The following is a 21,966-nucleotide window of genomic DNA, read 5'->3' as shown; positions in this document are numbered from 1 at the left end:
TGAGCTCCAAGATTTTCTGAACCAGAAATGACATCTTTGTCTTTTACAGGTGGTAGTGGATTCTTCTTCTGTGGGTTTATCTAATCCCTTTTGAAGCCATATAAACTTCTGGTATCCTCAGCATCCTGTGCTAACACCACCAACAATTTAACTACCATTTCTGTGGAAAAGCCCTGCTTTTGTTAGTCAGATCTGCTATTCCATGCCCCTGTTTGTGCTATCTCCCTTGTGCTGTTCACAATTTATAGCTTTCTATTCCCTCCTCCCTTGGGCGTTTCTTTTCTTACTCAGGATACCAAGTTTATGTGGTCAATGCACATGTGGAAGCTGTTTCAGAACATTAAGCACCCTGTCACCCTTTTCCAGCTCTGCTTCACCCTTTTTGAGATGTAGGAGACAGGACCACATGCAGTCTTCAAGATATGACCACCTCACAGACTCAGGCAGTGCTATGTTGACCATTTCTTTTTTGCTTTCTATCCCTCTCTTAATAATTTCAGCTGTCAATTCCAGAGTCAACCCCAGGTGCATCAGTTTACATCTTCCAACACTGAATTACATCTGCCATTTTATCATTCTGTCAGCACCTTAAGATCCCTCCAAAACTACCCTGAATTGCTAGTTCTGTTTAAAAAAGCTGTGTCACCTCATTTTGTTGACTCCCTTAACCAGATCTATATGTGTTTGAAAGCACAGAGCTCAGCAACGGTCTCTGTGGGTTTCCACTGGTGCATTAATCAGGAAACCCAAGCAGTTCCCCTTTTGACTTCTTTTCTACCTCAAAACCTGCTATTTGAACATGCTAGGGCCCTTCATTTTATGCCACAGCACTTGATTTCCTTAAAAGCATTTGATGAAAACCTCCTCGAAATTCTTCTGGAAGACCCAGAATGTATCAACAGGATTTTCCCATCCAATGCTGATTGATTCCTTCAAAGAAATCCATGTTTTTAAGAATAATTCCTGGTGTTAAGACAATGCTTGTGTCCTACTCAGTAAGTATGGTCATTCATTCTGTTCTTTATTATAGCAATCATATTTATATATGTTCATTGGTTCTATTCTTTATTATAACTACTACTGATTTGCTAAGTAAAGACGTCAGATTTACTAAGATTTCTAAACCCAAAACTCCCCCATTAAACCTTTTTTTTTTTTTTCAAATTGTGTAATTTTCCTTTCATAAGTAAGGGGCAAATTTTAGAAGACTGTATGCCACGATTGACAGTTCACTTATTTCATAGCTAACTTCCTACACAACTCGTACCATCCATTTTCTTCAAAGACCTCTTTTCTACCAACACTTCAGTTTATAACAGATCTTCTGAGATGTCCCATTTAAAAATACTCCGGAGCAAGAATCCACCTGGCCTCCCACTACGCTTTAAACAATTAATTTATTTTTTCTGCTTTTATAGCTGGATTATCTATTGTTCCCTGCACACTGTCTTGTGTGTTTGCAAAAGAATTTTAAAACTCTTTAGCAAAAGCACAAGGGTGGTCACTCCATAACCAAATCAGCTATGGTACTTTGCCATCTGTATTGCTGTCTTAAATTAACACAGGAAATAAAAAAGAGTTGTAACAAAATATTACTCAAAAATAATTATTTCTTTCTTAATGTCTCATTATGATTGTGATGATGGTAATCTTGATTTCACAGCATTTATTTCCGTCACATCACAGCTATTTACATACGGGCACCAGAGAGAGCCTGAGGACAGGCCAATCTGCTGTGGAGCATCCAGGAAGGATTTGGGGAGCACACACTCCTTGCACTGTCCTCATTAACCCTCCCCTCTTCCTCCTTTGGGTACATTACTCACAATGACTGTCTTTGCTACTCAGGCAAAACTCTTCTTTTTATCTTATTCACCTTCCCCAAAGTATCTGTGAACTCTGAACCACGATCTGGCCCCATTTGTTTTATTTACAAAATATGACAAGTCAGTATAAACATTCTCCCTCTCAAGCAAGCTCAGTTTATGATTTAAAATGGGGTAAAAGTATAGATTAGATACTGCTGAACCAACCTTTGAAGTTGCTATATTTAAGTTAAACATTAGTGAAATCAGAATCCTTTGTTTGAAGCAGTGGTTGATAAATAAATCAAAAAGGAATAACAAAAAGCAGATGCAAATACGTGATGTCTACACATATTTGCTTAGACAAGAGTGCTTCCCACCACACAGAGTTGAAGGCATTTCCCTCCTCATCAAGGTTTTCACAGGAAAGAAACCTGGCTGTGCGGGCTGGAAGGATGCACTTCCTAATCAAAACATTTTGGGGAGCAAATCTGCAGTGGTCAGAGCCCACCTGCCATATAGAGGCCAGACAGTAACAGGTACTGGCATTGTGTCTGAGTTATAGTTTCTGTGTAGCTTAGCCATAGAAATGACTAATCATGACCTCCATCAAAAGCAAGACTAATATACTATATACTGGTGTAGGAAAAAGGTAGCTGCCAACATGTGGCACATGTGGCTCTGCAATTTACCTTCCACTTACACACAGAGGAGTAGCTCTCTAAGAGGATAACAGCTTAATGGTGGAGGAAGGTGTTTTCCATTGTAGGTCCAAGCCAATCCCAAATTATGTCAGTTGTTTTAAGGTGTGAGTTTTGGCTAAAAGTCAAGAGCAAGTGAAAATATTTTTAGCATAACACCTTTCAACAGAAATGCTGATTTATCTATAGAATAGTAAGTTTCGGTGATTTTCCTTTTTAAAGAAAACCTTAGAAGAACACTTTGAAACTGTCAAAACACCTTTTGGCATTTATTTTTGTTTTTATTTCAAAATTGGAGTTCATTTATAGCTAAAGCATTTTAAAAAATCTACAAGGTCAGAATTGAAAGAAAACATGGTGAGTATATTGCAAGATTTCAGCTAGTGGACTCTGACTACCCATTGAGTTATTTTTTCTGTTTGCAAAAATGCATTTTGATTTCCATTCTGCCATTTAGACAGGAAGACTCTTTTAAACAGTAGAAATCTTCACAGAACAGGCAAATTGATTCTCCTTTCAATTCCAGCCAAAATCTTAGCTCAGGTTTGTCCATTGCTGTGTGGTATCTTTTGCCACAGATTAACACATGATGTAGAGCAGAGGACGTGTTTATATTTGCAGCATGATGAGGGGTAGAAAACACAGACACTCATAAAAGAATCCTGAAGCTAAATATTGAAATGATATACACAGAAGTGCAGGATTTACAGCAAAGTGATATTTAAATTTAAATTTAGGAGCCAAAACCTGACACTGTTGAATGGGACGGAAATTTTGCTGAAAGGTTCAGTGGGACCTAGACTTGGCCTCAAATTTCCACATAGAAGTAGCATTGATTTACAGGCTTATATCAGCTATACATTTTTTATCAAAGTGTCCTATCTCACCTTCATACCACTGCTGCTGCCCCTGCTGTTACCATGGTGCCCCCTTATTCACGCTATGGTATTGGTTTCCCTCTGAAACTGAGATGTGAGTTCAGGATCTTACCGATAACTTTCAAGGTTCTTCAAGCCTTGACCCCTCTGTTCTTGCATAACCTGGTCCACATTTTTGTTCCCTTTCGTAACCTACTTTCTGTTTCTCGTTTATCTCTGCTCCCCCATCACTTTTCAAGTTGATTGTGTCAAAATACGGTGCTTTTCACAGCTGAACCCAGTGTGGTGGAACTGAGTTCCTCTTGATATCTGCAGATTTGGGAGATAAATTCCCTCCTTCTACCTCTCCAAGATTTTGGTGGCCTGTCTCATAGGGTACAAAGTGTGGTCAGGCCATGTGATAGAGCTTTTATTCCCCCCAGGCCCCCTCCATCTCCAATTTTTTAAAGTTAAGGGCAGGCTGTGTAAAAGAATCAGAGCTCACAGCAGAATAATTGGAGTCATCTGAGGCTCACGCAAAGGTCATGTAGGTTAGCACTTTTGAAGAATCTGTGATAAGGCAGTGGCTGAAAAGGGTTTGCGATCCAAGCCAATATTGCTGCTTAGTGTAATTTATAGGAGAATTTTAAACAAATTCCTAATAGGAACAAACTCCCTCTGTGCTGTGTTCCTTATCATAAAGCTTATGAGTGCTGTATGCGATATTGGACATGCAAAGTTTCCATCCTCTTGTTTTTCTGAAAAGTATTTGTAGCTGTTATAGCTTAACTCTGCCACTGAGAGCTTTCTTCCCACATATATAACCTTGAAGACACCTCAAGTATGTTTAAGAATTAATTCCTCCTTGAACACACTGTCTTTTAGAAGAACAATGCTTTGATTTTGAGAGAAATGTGAATTAACTGAGAAAATGTTTCAACACTGTTCTAATTAAGCTAAGAAAAATATCCTTTTTTTTACTTATATAATTTTGTACTTCAGAAAACCCTTGAAACAGTTGCACTGCTCACAATTTTCTCAAATTGCAAGAGGAAAAAATATTCTTTCATGTTTCCCTTGTACATAATCATTTTTTCATTACACTCCCAAGTTAGTTGCATCCTGCTCATGCACTTTATGACTACAACACCCAGTTACAGCATCTAAACATAAGAAGCATGATGCTAGGCTCTTACAAAGCTGCTTCTCATTGTAAACCAATGTTTGCATTACAGCAGATTCTTGAGCCAGGACTCCAGCACAGTTAGCACTGAGGAAGGATCGAACAAGATGCCTTCTCAGGGATTCTTTTGTAACTAACTTCATTATTCATATCTGTTAAGCCAAGACTTAAAAAATGTTGAGAATCAAATTCTAAGTATATCTTGAATGTGCTATTACTGCCCTTACCAAATCACACAGTTTTCTGTATTTTGACCAAACTCCATAGCGAGAAGGTTTTAATATAGGTCAGGAATGAAGCACATACCTTGTGGGGCTAAATTTTCTCTGGGCAGGAAATGGAGACTGTGGTATGGCTGGAGAACTTGACCAGACTGGCTTGAGGTTTTGTAAAAGCTAACAGACAAACAAACAAACAAACAAATATATTTGTACTCTGACCTTAACTCACCTTAGAAATAACAGTGTGTTTCTCTTTCTGTCAGTGAACGCCTCTCACCTGATGCCAGCTTGTCGTCGTACAAATCAAATCGAGAAGTCATGCAGCAGGCAGAGAAAACTTTACCTCTTGCATTCAGGTTTCTGGTAACACTGAAATCATATAGAACTACCAATAGTAAATTCTATTTTGCAAAAATAGGATTCAAACCTCTGTTTCATCAGTTTCTGGAACTTAGGCAAAATAGCACCTTCAAGAGTATGTTTGGAAAATCAGCACTCCTTCATTCCCTCTTTCTGTCTACCTACAGTTCACCTTTCCAGCTGTGCAGTGCCCTGACTTGTGTGGACCATTTCAGGGCAGTCAAACATCCACAGTGATACAACAAAGCCCAAACTTGCATTGAACTTTATCAATTTGTAGTCTCACAGGCTCGGGTGATTTGGGCCTATCAACGAAAAGTTCAGTTAAGCTCTGCCTTGGCAAGAACAAAGACTTGATAAATGTTTATCTCTTCATACCATGCTTCCCTCCTAAATTGACTGGCATGTCATCAAAAATTAGTAGGAATCCAATGCTGACATTCCCCTTCTGAGAATCATCTTACAAATGCCATACTTCCTCACTCCCCCTGAATCACAGTCTCCATAGTTCAGAGTAATTTTCAGTTATACTGTTGTTTTTTCCTTCTTTTTCATTTATAGTAAAACATCTGAATACAAAAACACTTACAATACAATGTCCTTTACTGTAAATTTGGTACCAGAAAGCACCTCAATCTGGACAAAAGGTATGATCCCTCGTGACTCCCAGTGCTCATGTCATCATCAGGTTTGTCATTGGTTTGGTAGCTTGTTTTCTTCCTCCAGACGTAAATCCTGCAGTGTTGAAAAATTTTCAGACACATTGTTCAGATTTTCCTTTCTCTCTTTATAGGATCATGACTCTCCCTAAGGGAAATTAGCCCATCGTTCATTTTCACAAGGGCTCTTCAAACAGTAGAAGAAGCCTTTTAGTTATTATCCTATAGTCTGATACAGGTTTTGAAATTAGTAATGCTATGGAAAAATTTAATGAAATCTGAGATCTATTCCTAACTCCTATAATAAAAGCATCATCTAGCACTGAATTATTTCAATAGCTGGTCTCCATTTAGACTATGCTACTATACTGATGCACAATTGATTGTTGGACTCATTTGCTCAGTCAGGTTATGATTAATTTCACAAATTTTGTCATTATTTCAATAGATCTTCCAGCGTAGACATACTTTATATTGTAGTCTTATCATAACTGTTAAATAATGTATTTCAGCACAAATATTTTCTATCATTTGCAATTACACTACAAGTCCATTCATTCTGAGCAATAAAGCAAGAAACATTTCATTCAGATCTTACATTCTTGTGAAGATAAACATGTTTATCAAAATTCTTATTATAGTTTGTGTTTGTGGGGTGAGCTTAAAGAAATGACAAATTCACTTTGGAAAATATATTTCTTCAGAATGTTTTACCCATTTCTGCTCCCAAGAGCTATGCCTTCAATGTGCTTGAAAAAGTTTCTATATTGGCAACAGGAGTGTGAGTTTTAATTTGAACAAAACAGGTATTATAGAAAAAGCTGCATATGAAAGCAGCAAGAAGCCTTTGAGGTTCAAGAGGCCTTTATTATCCTCCTAAGGGGCCTGTTTAGCTCTGGCACAAAAAGTAATTTATACACATCTAGTCTTCTTTATTTTCATAGGAATAATTATTTCTTCCTGTTACAGTTTTCCTTCTTTTGCCGCTTTCTCCCAAGTGCAGTTTAACCTCTTTGTAATATATAGTTACAAAACATTGCTTGCAACATTAATTTCAAAGCAGTATCTCAACCTTCTTTGAAGGTGGTTTTAGTTCAGTATATGCAGTATTTCTCCTGCATTAAGACTTTTTCCAAATTTAGTTAGCTACTTTTATCAAAGATGAGTGGAATTGCTGACAGTACAAGAAGCAGAAAAAAACAGCATCTCACAAATGTAAAAAGGAACAGATCACAGATGCCTATCTGAGTTGTGGGTTATTGCAAATCATACACACTCCTGCTAGTTCTCTCTCTATCTAATATGCATCCAGACATCCTTGCTACTCTGTCTTCACTTACACAGTTCAAATGTCAATCTAGCTAGCACAATAAAGGGCCACAGTGGCAGGTAAAAAAAAGGCATCCACAAATGGTCTTGTATCAAAGAACTGATGTGAAATTTAGATTAAAAAGACCTAAACTTTTGTCAGAGGTGGCCGGATTCATTTGTGTATGTGATTAATCTCTTGGCTGAAGCTGGGAAGCTGAGAGCAGAAAGTAGTGAGTGGCAGTTCCTACTCTGAATGACTTCCTAACCAATTTATACAGGGCCACGTAAATACAGGAGAAGAGGATATTATTTTCTCAAAGTTGTCAGCCTTCTTTGCTCAGCTCAAGTTTACAAAAAGAAGTTAGGCATTTTCTCTTTCTTACACTTTTTTTCAGTAACATACATTGTTCCTGTAATTTAAATTTCTCTCATTACTTTGATACTGATTGAAGCAGAATATGATCTACCTTCCTTTTCCTTTAAAAGGCTGATTTAGATCTGCTGTGCAGAAAACAAACAATAAAAATGTGGTTTTGTCAGTTTTATGCAAGCAGACAGGACTTAAAGATATGTGGGGTTAAAGGTTGAAACACTTTCAATTAATCATCCAGCTCTAGTTCTCAAGTGTTTGGCTGCTCAATTTTGCAAGCAAGGCAGAAATTATATGTGGAAATTGAGAGATTAGAACTCTTATCAAGACAAAGTATTTGTATAAATGTACAATTTAAAATAAATACCTAAAATCCAGATTTAGGGTGTGTAAGGGGACAAAAAAGGACTGAAATATGGTTTGAAAGAGTACCTACCAAAGATAGAATCTATTAAATATTAGCTGACCAGAACCCCTACATGTGTATGTGGGAGGCAGTGGTTCTAAAAAATATCCTTAAAATAGATAAGTATTTTTCCATATCTTTATGGGTAACAGAGCTTTTTTCTTTGAAAATGCAGTACCTCTGAGCATTTCCAAGAATTACTATCATCCGTCTCTGTAGTGATATAAAGCATGTGAAAAGCACCAAGCTGAACATTCCACAAACATATATAATGAGTATTTAAACGGTGAAAAATGTGTTAACTGCAAACAAATGCTAGGCTTTACTAAATTTAAAATCATAATCTTGATATGGGTTTTGATTTTCAGAAGGACAAATACATTTTGTACTTACAAGAAACTGTTGCAATTTTACAAGCAAAGATTTGCACAAGTCTGTTATTCCAGGACTGTTCCTCCTTCCAAAAACCAAAAGCAAAAGGGCTCACCCCTTAATTAGAAGGTCAAAACTATTATTTTTTATTTCTGTTTCTTGGGGTTTTTTTCAGAGTCAGCTTTCTGATCCTCACCTTGATTCATAGGTGAAACTAACTTGAGAAGTTTACTCCTTCCTCAGTTTATTATGACTGACGACCACCACAAACAAATGATCTACAGGTCACAGCAGATGTAAAGCCAATGGCCCTGCTAACCAGGGGGTCTCTGCAACCCCAGTTCATTGAAGCCCCAGTTCTGCTCAGAAAAAATGCAGTGAAATCAGGACATGACCTCACAAGTTCATCCAACAATGCTTGCTGAAACCTGATGAGTTCTTTCTAAAGACAAACAGACAGGTAGATATTTATAATTATTTCTCTACTAATCTTCAAAACATATGTAATGGCCATGTGGAACACAGGACTATGGCAATCCTTTGAATAGGACCTGCAAAAATCCAAGTCTTTTAATTAATTTTACTCAACTGAAGGTCTTTCCTTCAGAGAGATCTGACTTTCACTTTCTGGAAGGTTAACACATGCACAAAACTTGCAAAGTTTGCTTGCAACAATTAGAAGCCAATGCCCATATTCTGTCTCATATCCTGTCTGTGCAATCCAGAAATCACAGATGTTGTCCCCTGCTTGTTTTTTCATTGTGATTACCAATTTATTGAAAAAGAAAATATGAAAAATGTTGCTTCATCCACTTGGGGAAAGGATAGTGAATTAAGTAGAAATGGTTATATTAAATCTGTTTACAAAGTGACTGTACATAGCTGACTAGGAAGAGCTGGCATTGGTCATCAGAAAGAATTTAAAGTAAATTCCAAAAAGAAGTCTTGTGTATGCTTTGAGGTTTACAAAAATATGTTATTCTTTATTTGAAATACGTTTATACATTAGAAACAGAATTCACTTAGAAGTGGGACTATGCCACACTTTTTTATCAGCAGAAAGTCCCAATGGAGCAGTAGTCCTACAATCAAAAAACCCTCTGCCCCTGTTACTTCTTTCATTCAAGGCATCTGCCAAAGGAATACCATCAAAAAAAAAAGACATCTGCCAATAATAGCTGTGACTCCATTACACAAATTATAACAGCAAATCTTTTTCATTTCCTAGGCTCCTGAAGAAAGAGGAAAGATTCCTCCAGAAATTAAAATGAGTCAAGTATTCAACCATGCTGCAATGAAGAATGGGACAATTTTCTGTCTTCAGAGAAGGGGCAGATTAGGCTGCTTTTAGCCTCTTATCAAAATTTCTACTGACCATTCTGCTACAGAGCATGTACCCAGTCACATGTACCCCAAAATATAAATTCAGGGGCAGAAGCAGTATTCCACAAAAGAAACAAAATTTCAGAGTAATTTTGAAGAAGCAAATTCAAGTAGCAATGCTACTCAATTAGGACAGTATTAACTGAACATAAGTGGAAACTTAAGAGCAGTTTGGATACTCATTCTCCAAGGCTCCTTTGAAGTAACTTGCTGAGGACGTAGCATGATGTTCTAAAAGTAATTAGTCTGGTAAAAAGGAGGGGAAAAAAAACCCTTTTAGCTTCTTGCTGTATTTTCTCAGCTTCATATTTCATTATGGAAATCCAAGGTAGAGTGAAAACTAAGTGAAAAAAATTCAGTCACTAAAATAATATTTATTTTAATCACCTCGATTAGCCTTAGCTGTTATTATGTCAAGCAATTTTTATTCTGTCTATGGAATATAACACCTCTATGGGTCAGATTTTCAGAATGTGCCTCAACTTAGTGTGCAGTTATGTGAAGCAAGATTTCTTGCATGTGCCCTTTTTCATATTAGTTATTGAGAGCAAAAGTGATAGAAATGGCATTAACATCATTTAGACTACATAAAATAAAATGCAGACACATCCAGAGCACAGGAGTTCTGGGTTTAAAAGTCATCATTTTTTAACACAAAAGGTAGCTGACTGAAGAGCATGTGCCAGTGACTCAGGCATCTCTGAACTGAGATCACACTAGGTCTCTGAAAATTTGACCTTTGTTAAATTTGCAATACTTCTTTCTCATACTATCTGAACAGTGTTATAATTGTTTCACTACAGCTAGCTAGATTTAATGTTAAATGTGTCTGACAATTTAGGTATTTTTATCTTTCGAAGCTCTACATTCAGGGCAAAGTTAATGCTGTGGTGGATCCTTCAGTAGTACTGGACATCTCTAGTGAATATTCTCCCCTCGTTACACACAGCGAACTTTCATTAATATCAATACTGGTTTGGTGCATAGAATACACAATAGACATCTACACTGGAGCTCATGAAACACAATTTTGCTTCCTGTATTAAACTTCAGCTCTTTTATTGATTCTTGTGCTACCCACCCTCCTCAAGGATAAGACTAAATTGCTTGTAGAATTTATTTTAAAATTATAAATTGAGGGACAAAAAAAATCAATTATGGAGGCCTGTAGTGATTAATATGTCACTAACAAACAAATTTTCTCCTTTCCCCATGCATTTTTTCCTCATTTTGTAAGAGAAACATAAAAATAGCTTTTGAAATATGAAAGTGAAATATAGACTTTATTTCTTGGGAAGAGAATCTACAAATTTAAATCATTAAACTATAATTATACTCTGAACATTGGAAGGATTTGCAGTAAAAATATCAGGTTGAGATTAAGTCAATAAAATTAATCATTCGTGCCCCTGAAGGAGCAAAAGGGTCGAAAAATGCTACAAAACTGAAAGGTACCATGAGCAATGGGACTTAGGGAATTCACTTTAATTCACCACAGCCAAGTTCAAATACAAGCTGTTCTTTGTTATTCAACCTTCGGTATTATTTTTCATGCAGACGTTCACATCTGACCAAGCCATAATCACATACTTTAGAGTTTTCTTTATCTGATTGTAGAAGTTTCCTGTTTTAGCTATATATAAGATTAACAACGAACTGCATATGGATGGGATGGTGTCACAGAGTGGATGATATTCTGCTCACTTAACCACATCTATCAGTGTATTAAGTGCCTCAAAGCTGGGACCTGAGCAATGGGTAGTAAAGTCAGCCTTAAATCACTACAGTCCCCCTTACATGGGCCTAACAGACATTTTATATTGTGAATTCTTTGCTTTTCCAACAGAGCAGACAGCTTTCCTGCAGTTGCCTAAGAGAAGGTTATGAATTGCAATAATCCCTTTCTTCTCATCTGTGTTTAATGATTGGGCATGTTGTCTAAAATAGTACTCCTCAACCCCCAAGGTAAGTTGTACCCATGAGAAACTGCAAACAGCAAATGCAGACATCTCCCCTCCAACGGTGCACATGCAGTGCGGATGGGCAGACTCCTTAGTAATATTCATCAAAGAAATGAAGTGTGTATTTCAAGAGTTGAGAAGGACGTAGGAAAGGTTGCGTAAAGGACATGTGATCAGCCACCTAAGAAGTAATTCGTAGTTCAAATAGAGCATGCGTGTGCTTTCGGTCTGAACTGACCTGATCCATCTGCTCTGAAAATCAAGATGTGTCTGTGCACTGTGGGACTGTGCGCTGTGGGTGAATTTTAATTTGGCTGCAGAGATTTAGGTTCTTCCTCTAGCCCTGAGAAAATTAAAACCAATTAATGAGGTCTCCTTTTGCCTCAGCATAGTATATTAGACATTTGATTTTACAGCTATGAAAGTGAGGACAAGCTGTATTTGAAGACTTTAAAGTAATGGAGAAAATTGCTCAACATATGATGTAAAGTTAACACTTCCAAGTGAAACCAATCAAAGTTCAAAGATTTTTTTTTTCAAGGTGTGCTTTGAAAAAATACCAATTCAGGAACCATTTGTGTTACCAGAAACAGCAAAGCAGGGGGTGCCTGAAAAAGTATATATGCCATTGCCGATTAATAAGCAAAAATCAAAGACTACATCCAGTATTTGCAGTGAAAAAGTTTCAGTGAGAACATAATCTATGATAGCACAGCTCCATGTTATTGGCCTGACATGGCTTTCTTTCCAGAATATTTTCAAGAATTAGCTGAAACCTTTGTTTATTTATAAGATTTCCACTAGAGCTAGTTTAAATAGACAGATTTTTTAAAAATATTTCCAAAAACATATAGCAGCCATCTGCAGGCCAGTTTATTCCTGGAAAGACACTTATGAATTTACATCCAACATAAACAAACAAAGAGCTGTTAAGCAATTAAGCTGGAAAAGTGCATTTTTCAGACAGAAAATAAACATTTGTTTCTAGCCAGTTGATGTGCAAATACCATGATTTAAAATTTGATAACGTAATTTTCTGCACTAATGTTCAGACTGAATTTCTGCTTGAAAAATTGGTTGTGTAGGTGTTCTTGACTACGTGGATTTTTTTGCTTCTTCTCAACCTGGAAGGCACAAATCTTTCACATGGTTTCAAAGCTAATCCTCAGTCGCATCTCCCTCTTATTCTTACCCCATATACAAGACCTGCTTAATGAGCTGTACCCTGCCATCCTTTTTCAGGCAAATGGCCATTTCAAGTCGAAGCGAATTTTCCTTGACAAGCCTTGAGGAACAACTTTGGAAGTAAACGTAATTCCTGGAATGAATTTCTTATCACTTAGGGTGGAAACTGAACTTTATTTTAGCCAGTCAGTTCTTAGGTGGAGAGAACTGAAGAGTCTGTCTATGGTAAAGACAGAGTTTTCTTCACAGGTCCATTTTCAGCACTTTCCTCAGCTATTATAATAAATACCTTTGGCCTGAAATATTTTGTCCTTGTTTCTATCCCCATTGATGTTTCCCAACTTTTATACTCTTCATGTTTGAAGAATATTCAGCTATTTCTTTAGATATACAAGACCTAAAATAGCATAAGGGCATTTATTTAACTGAAGATCTGTTAAGCTATCTTTGGAATAGGTTATGCAGAAACTATTTGGCTTTAGAATATCAGATGTAGCACCTATGCAGCTCCTTGTGAGGAAAACTCTAAATCTTTGTGATAGAAAAGTTGTGAAAGAAAAGAATGAGATAGTTACAAGCCATACTCTACGGTATATAAGGTCTTCGTCCAGCAGATAGTCGGAAGATGACTTTCCACATCTATGTGAAACCTCACTAGCATTATTAATAAGAAACCACACTGATGAACCTACAATTATTTGTCTTATATACACAGGCTCTTGTACTCTTCTGGGAATACAAAATGAGTGACCAATGAGGAATGTGACACAAGGATGTTAATTCTGTAGTCCATCTGGACTAAAACTGCATTACTTATGCACAGGAAAAATGAGATGTGACGTCTATACAGGTCTTGCTAAAGCAAAGGAAAGGTAATATAGGGCTTTTTTACATTATTTTCTTTGAAATAATACCTATAGAATGCTGCTGTTCTCAAAGCCACTAAAGAGCAAAACCATTAGATTTTTTTTAATTATTTTTTTTTTAACAGTAGAATTTAGGTGTGGTTCCCCAGCCTGCTCATGGAATAAAAATGTGTTCGGAAGGAGTTAGCTAATGGTTTCTGAGCTACGCTGTACCACTCCCTAAAATCCCTAACAGCATTAGCAACTAGTCAACTCTCTATAGTATTAACTGTCATCTACACTAATATTTATATCATGTATGGTATTCACCTAGTTTTACTTTATAGTTTGTTTTAGAGAAAGAATTGAATGCAGAGAGTTAGGTCCATTAGTGTCTGTTACACACACTGATTTAGATGCACCCTCTGGCTATACAAGTGTCTGTATTGCTGAGCACCAGAATCCAGGAAGGTAAATCAGAGTAAACATCTTGCTACTCTTGCCAAGCATCTTACATATTTACCCTAAATAGTGAAAATCGTCCACATCAGAAGGAGGAGTCTGTGCTAGCCATGTCCAGTTTTATGTGGTACAGACATTCTTATATTCTTAACGTTATCTCCATTTTCATAGTACTTATCACAGCCTCAGCTAAGGCTCAGGATCCCCTGTGCTAGATAAAGTACAAACACGGAATAAGGTTCCTGTCCCAAAGGATTTAGTAAGGCAAAAAATGGGACAGACACACTTTGTAGGAAAGAGAGGGGCACAGAGATACCAAAACAGTAAGAGGCTATTTGTTCGCCAAATAGAGAACAAAATCAGCAAAGCTATTTCTAGTGTTTTCTAACTTCTGCTCTCCATTTCCTGCAAAGTATTTGAGAGAGATGCGAAGTGGCCCTGATGCTACAATTGATATTCATTGTAGAAGGAATTTGCACTCCTTTCCTCTGGTCAACAAGATGCAGTTCTCTGCACCACAGAAGCTGTGAGCTATGTATGGCTCTTTGGAAGGATGGCAACTGCTGTAATCCAAACCCCTGACCTAAACTACATGTGTTGTGACACACAGCCTTCCTGCTACAGAAAGACACCCAGAGAGGCCCCAGAGTGTTCACACACAGTCCTGCTGCCTGAGGGATCTGCAAATATTGGTGATGGAGGCACCACTCCAACCCAGGGTCTGAGAGGACATGTGAATTATGGCAGTACATCCCAACTTCTAGTCCCCACTTCATTCTCCCCAAAAAACAATTTACTCCATCTCTGTCACAGCATTAAACACATAGCTTTTCTTTCCCTTTAAACGATGTTCCTCATGACAGGCAGGGTGACTTTCTACCTGTATGTCTAAAGACTTTCATGGGAGCTCAAAAACACAATTAAGCTCAGAAAAGCCAGTTTCTGGGTGCACAACATCCATGTAAGATCTTGAATATCTAGCCCTCAAGCATTTAAATCCTTACCGTAAACCATGATAGTGTTAAGCTAAGCATAGTCCCGTGATGCTTCAGTATTCCTCATAATTGATTTTCTATACAGATTGCAGAAAAAGGTTTCCCAGAGTAAGCTTGTAAAAGGACTAGAGTCTCCATGGGTTACTTCCTTGTTAAATAAGATTTGAAGTGCTACTACCTCCTGAATATATGCAAAATGAGACAAAACCTTCCATGTCTTGAAGGGTGATTTAAAAAATAAAATTCCGGAAAGTTGTCTGTGAACTAAGAAAAAATATAAGGAAAGAGAGGGAAAAAAGGAAAATGAAAAGAAAAAAGTAGAGAAATAATAAAAGAAGGAAAGGAAAATAAAAAGCAGGAAGAGGAAAAAAGATGAAAGAAGGAAGAAAAAAGGAAAAGGGGAAAAATTAAAAGAAGAAGAGGAAGGAGAAGAAGAAGAAGAAAGCAACCCCATATTTTAAGCTTTAACTTTTGCGTTCCTTAAGAATCTTACTTATTTAAACCAGACTTTGGAAACCTTGCTGTAGTTTCAGACTGTAAAGCAACAATTCGCAATGCTAAAGATATTTCCTTTTGGAGTACTAATCCAGAATATCCTTTTTTTTCTTGATTTAAGAATATTTTAATTGGAAAGATTGTATTTTTTTTAGTTCACTTCAGCAAGCAGTTTTCTTCTAAAACATCTAGCTTTCTGTTAACGCTGTTAACTACTTCATCTTCCTTCCTATGCACATACACGTCATGTCTGGAGCAGAGCAAAATAAGAACCACATGTTTCATATAAACAGTTAGATGCTTTGCATATAGATCGTCCTTAGCTGGAGCAACTATAAAGGAATAAAACAGAAGGAAACAGTAGGTGGAAGACTCAGCATTTTAGTAAGAAAGCAGGAACATAAGCAATTAATCATTACTATGGAAAAAAGTAGACAGCTATAGGAGAAGGAAAGAAGTTACTACAAGAGAGAAAAATATTTTGTTAATCTTTCATTTAAGGTGAGCTTCACCCAACCACAGTCTGAGTCTTGTTTAAAATACACATCCAGTACCACACTCTGCCTTGATGGAACAGTATCAAGTCCTAAACAGCAATTTTCCATAGATATAGGTAAGAAGGGAATTTGTCTTGTCATCATTCCACAAGTTTGCTGAATTTGTTGTTTACATTTCAATTGTTCAAAATTAAAGGCAACGATATAACTCGAACAGGATTTTGATCTTAATTGCATCTGGTAAAACGTAGAGTAACTCTACTAAAATAAACTCTGGTACTTAATTTTAAGTAAACTTCAGTAGGGTTACATAGATTTCTCCTGGTATAACTCAGATCTAAAACCAACCCAGCCAAAAGCAGTATCGGAGTGCACAATGCCAGACTTGTCAAGCCTCATCCTTCAGGCACCAGACATTCATCTGGCCCCATCTCACTCTCCTCAGTGTGGTGCTTCAGTCTCAGGCGACCACACAACAGCTCCTCAGCTTCCCTCCAGCTCCGGGATCCAACATCAGATACATGTGTTTGGGCTGCCAACAAATTGTGTTTGGCAGATGGGTTCCTGGCCAGGGAGGGAGGGAGGCTGGAGCCCACTCTGCAGCCCAGAGCAGGGGCTGTGGAGGGGATCCCATTCTCCGAGTCCCACAGGTAGGCACATGTCCCCAGCTGCAGCCTCATGCCACCGTCTCTTCCCAAGGTGGTCCCAAGCCCCACGGTCCCTCTCAAAGCAGAGAAAATCTGAGCTCTAAACCTCGATGGTAAAAATATTCAAAGGCAATTACTTCAAGGATTCTCACTAGAATGCAACGTTTGCTAAACAGGACCACAGGGTGACAGGCAAGGTGTCTCCAAAGAAAGAAATTTTGCATTTTCTTAACATTTTGTGGAACATCATAGTCCATAGCTGTTGAGTTTTCCATGGTGATCACCATGGCAATGCATTATAAATTCAGTGGATAGTCTCTGTGAAATGTATTTTCCTCCTAAAAAGAAAAGAAAACTAAACACTGAACATTGCTAAATGGTTAACACATTTTTTTTTCTAGGCTAACAGTCACACCCAGGCCAAAAATGAGAGGCGAATGAAAACCAAAAGGTTCTGAGAAGGACAAGCCCAGTATGTTACATAAATCTATACAGGAAATTTTTCAGTACTTCTTATAATGATGCATAAAAAAACATTGTGGCTTTCTGAAAAGTTTTTGCAATATCTATGTGATTAGTGAATATCCCATTGTTGATTAAATTACTAAACAAAATATTGCTTTTTAGCTAAATGAAATTAGCTAATCATAGTAGTCTCTAGTTGCAGTCATACTTTTCATTTTCATTCTTGCAGAGAGACTTGCTACTTTGAGATTATTTTCTACAAATGGAAAAAAAAAAAAAAAGGCAAAGGATTTGTCTTGCTCCAGGCTACAAAAAGGTTAAGAGCCAGATTCTGCCTCGATTTTGCCAGGTCTGGGAAGAGTGGGGGCTGGGAGACAGGGTAGCGGGTCAAAGCACAGTGAACTTCAGTTACTCTTTTATCTCCCTCTGTTTCATCCATTATCTTCATCACCACAAGTGAAATTGCCTTTTAAGGATAATTAGGAAGCAGTTAAGTTTAAAGCAGGCCTGTGGCTGTCCTAAAACAAATGGTTGGAAGAAGAATGATAGAAAATAGCCTCATTTTTTTCCTACATGGAAGCACATGGGACTTAATGAAAAATATACAGAATTAAAACCAGAGAAAGCTCAAGATTTCCTGGCTCCTAGTTCTGTCTGAAACCCCTTATTCCTCATCCAGACATAGAGGTACTTCAGAGCTTCATTTAAGCTTAAAACTCTAATGGGAATCTCTACCAAATCATGGTACAGGTCCTTGGACTACAAATTAGGAGGTAAAAATCATTGAAATTCAACAATAATCACCTTTCCGGTTCACTGTCAATACTGTAAAATAGACTGAAAAAAATTGTTTGAAGCCAAATGATAGTAAGCCTCTCTTGAATTTTCCTGGAAAAAAAAAATGGTTTTTTTAGGGAAAGTACTTTGTTCAACTTTTTTTCATTTCATGTTTTTTCCCACTCTTAAAGAAAAAAAAAAAATTTTAAAAGGTTCAGGATGATGAAAAGATATATGTCATGCAGTCTGCATCTTACTGGTGCTAACCTAATCCATCAACAGCCTGGGAAATATGTGCCTTGACAAAAGGAAGCAGATGTGTTCTTAATCCTCCTAAAGTGAACTACCGGATGGGTATCCTCAATCATCCTGGATGGTTTCTCTGGTGCCCTTATGTCTCTTGGTAAAGGCTGAACAGAGTATTTGTCATGGAATCAGACCTTCACTTGGGATCTGTGTACTTTTTAGTCCTTTGATCATATGTCTCATATTTTACCTTAACTGAAACTTCATGGACTTTTGAAGATAATAATTGCTTTCCATTTTTCATCAGAGAGAGCTACTGGCATGAGCAATCCTCCCTCTCTGCAAGGACTCCTCTTCAAATGTAGGAAGCCACTTGTCCAGCCTACTGAGAGGCAAATGAGGTACAGTAGGTGACAGATTTAGGCTTTTTTCAAATGACAGTTGTTAAATCTTTGCTACTTCTTGTTGATTAGAGGCTCGAATAATCTTTCACTGTTCAGATCCAAGAGGGGTGAGAAAACACCTTTAATGCCAAAAACAGATGTAAGTAGTGTTTATTATACCTTGTTTATGACTAAGATACCATGGCTTGTGTAACACTGGGGGTGTGCAGAGGGCGGTCACTGAGCTCTGTCTGGCACCCCCTCCAGCACTGCGTATACAACAGGCTAAGGCAATATCAGCTCATCTTTGTGACAGGAAAGCTGCCTTTGCCAGTTTTCAGCTAAATCAGTTTCTTGCTTCATCAACATGTAGAAGAGAAAGAGCTATGCTTTATTAATTAATCCAGATGCCCCACCCAAACATCTGGAAACACCAAAACAGAATACACCTTGTGTTCAAACACAACGCACACAACGGACCGCATCCCCCTGGAAGCACCACCCATTGGCTTTTTTAGAAAACACAAGACTGAGAGTAGGTCAATGCAGTCAGGAGAGAACCACAGTATTGTGAAGGAAGTATGAGCTTGAGTGAAGTCAACAGTCCTAGCTCTTCTATCATCAGTTTTCTCCTGGATTAGTGTGCCCTTTATCATTGTCTACTCTGCAGATTCATCAGAACAAGAAGAGAAATATATGATCAGGATATTCTGCACTGTAGCAAACTCAGACTGACATTTAACTACTGCATGAAACTCCACCAAAGCCAGGACACAGTTGTTCAGAAATTCAGAGGTCCATAAATGCTTCATTTTCTTCATATGTGTACTGCCCTTGGCAAAACAGTATGTGTAGAATTCAGTATAGCAACCCTCTTACCTTGCTTGAGAAAGCAGTGTAGCTGTTGTTTGAGTATAATCTACATTGCAAGGTATTTAGAAGTGTGGTGTATTGGATTGATCACAGGACAAAGCACTATGCACCATGACACATAAGTCTTTTGCTCCTAGAAATAAAAAAGCACAGGGCAAGTGATTACTCATTAATATAATTTAATGAGCCAGGCAGAGCTCTGACTAACATACAAGTCTCTTGCCACCCAAATCCATGGCTAAGTCACTAGGCCACCGTTCCTACAATCAGGTTACTTAACCTTTTCATGCCTCATTATCCCCAAAAGTAAAACAATATGCTATAATACTTCCATCCATTATGGTGATGCAACTGCAGCACTGATTTGGCATATAAACATTTATAGCACACTTTGAAACTATAAGGTACTACGTAAGAAAGCAGAAAAAATGTTAATGGTTTAGTGCTTGGTTATATAGTAAGAACAAAAACATGGAGTAAAACTGTGCGAGGCGTCTTCCACAGGGGCAGTACCACAGGAGTCTTCCAAAGCCCAGCTCAGTGTAGACAACACGATGAACCAGTTCTGTGGCACTCCGTAACTCCACAGCTTTTCTGAAATGGACCCTAGCAAAGTATTATAGATGTTTACCACAGTTTGACAATGTTCTTTATGCAGCTAAAATGTTCTCTGACAAAAGACAGTGCTTTATTGTGCTAACTAGAGAAAACAGATTGTTTTGTACAAAATGGGCCTGTGATTCAGTAGATCTGCATTCAGCTGCCAGTTCTACCACAGATTCCCATAGGACCTTGGGCTAGTCAAGTGCTCTTTCCATTCCCCAGCTCCCCATATGTAGCTAGTTCAGCAGCGAAATTGCTGGGATTGTCAAAGGACTCACTGGATAAAGTTCTACAGTAAGTGTTGCAGATTGTATAAGATTATCAGGGCATAAGTGATATAAAATCTATGGTTCTATATGTTCTAGATGTAATGTCTATGCAACTGTTCAGTTTTGCAAAGTTAAAAATTTCAGCTGGATTTATTTAACATTTTTTTAAGCATCCAACGTTTTCTTTCCCTTAGCTGTCAATGTTTTGTGATAAGAAAACTTTTTATTCTAAACCCTTCCATGTTTTCATTGCCATGTTTTTATGAACTACATGACATGGAAGATAAATAAGGGCTCAGCTGTCCATGGTTTAAAAACAAAGAAAAATGCAGTTAAAAACTGCTTAATAATTGGGCAGAAAAACAGCAAGACTGATAATTATCTAGTGGCTACTTCCATGTAGTGGTCTTGAATGATTAATATTTAAGGAAAAAGAAAAATATTCTCTTTTCCTTCAATTAATTAATTAGTTTTATGAAATAACAATGCTCCCTTGTTCCTGTCCATTTCAAATTCCATATATAACCCTCCAATTCAATTACATAAGTGCAGACAATGCCTAGGAAACACAAACTGATAGTTTAGGTATAAGCCATGATGAATATGAAGACTGCAGTGAAGTCATAAAAACATTTAATAGTCAGAAAGACAAAATTTAAGTTGCATATTGTTTTCTGAATTGCCAGAAATTACAATATAATATGCTTTTAACTAAACAAGTTTTCTGTGTAGCCATATATTGAATATACTTTTGGACTTTTAAATTAGCTACTTACTGTATTTTGTAATTCACCACTAGTGTTCAGACTGAATTTTAGTGTTGCACTCACCCCATCTAGCTGCAAACAGCAAAAAGGCCAGCTAGACAAAGACACAACTATCCTTTTGAGAAGGAATGCAAACCCAATTTAACTAAAAGATAGAATTTTATTTTTTACATAAATAAAGTTTGAGACATTTTGAGTTACAATCTTTCAGTATTGTTTAATAACCCACTAAATTAAATTCTGTTGTATTTCACTAATACAGTTGTGGCACTTCTGCACTTTACAGAAAAAGCTATGTCAGAAAAGCATTCTTAAAGGTCCACAGTCAAACACTGAGAAGTTGAGAAATGTAGAAACTAAAATTCTCTAGGGAATTCAATTCAGCCCTTTAGTATGCATGCACTGTTTCAAACTTATCAGTGCAATCATACACTATCTTCCCCTATGGAAAAACAAACCAAATACAGATTAACAATCTGTTCCTCTCAGTTCTCCTTTGCTTACACAGCAGCACTCCCCATGTCCTCTGTCTATCTCAGTCTCCTTGAGAACCACCTAGTCCTTGCCCCTAGCACACGGAGGAATGATCCTCTGCCCATTTTAGTAAGGTTCTTATTTCAAGAAAATGCTTCTTGCTAAGAAAGAATTCACCAAAGCTGCCCTTTCCCTTCTCCCATTCGTTCTCACTGCCACGCAAAGGGAATGAATTAATACAGAGCCTGGGAGAAAGGAACAGAGAGCACAGCAGAAGACTTGAGAATGAGCGTGGTCAAGACACCAGCAGGAACAGGTCTTGACATGTCCAGGGGGCTCGGGAGTAATGGGTACGCTGGCAGCAAGCTGGGGTACAAAACAACTGTGTTTTTAC

General features: G+C 37.5%; 2 long non-coding RNA genes across 2 annotated transcripts; one reads left to right on the top strand and one right to left on the bottom strand.

Annotated features, from left to right (window-relative positions):
* The first annotated feature begins 875 nt into the window (after positions 1-875).
* On the top strand, positions 876-12,957 carry LOC309435943. Its single transcript, XR_014183250.1, has 3 exons — positions 876-995; positions 9,474-9,956; positions 12,832-12,957. It is a non-coding gene; the product is annotated as an uncharacterized lncRNA (long non-coding RNA).
* Positions 4,885-5,402, bottom strand: LOC309435942. Its single transcript, XR_014183249.1, has 3 exons — positions 5,293-5,402; positions 5,045-5,136; positions 4,885-4,941 (listed from the first exon to the last, which is right to left on the bottom strand). It is a non-coding gene; the product is annotated as an uncharacterized lncRNA (long non-coding RNA).
* Positions 12,958-21,966: the final 9,009 nt, after the last annotated feature.

This window comes from Streptopelia decaocto, assembly GCF_964273445.1.
Source record: "Streptopelia decaocto genome assembly, chromosome: 2".
In the NCBI taxonomy this organism is placed as follows: domain Eukaryota; kingdom Metazoa; phylum Chordata; class Aves; order Columbiformes; family Columbidae; genus Streptopelia; species Streptopelia decaocto.
This window is presented reverse-complemented; position numbering and strand designations above follow the sequence as displayed.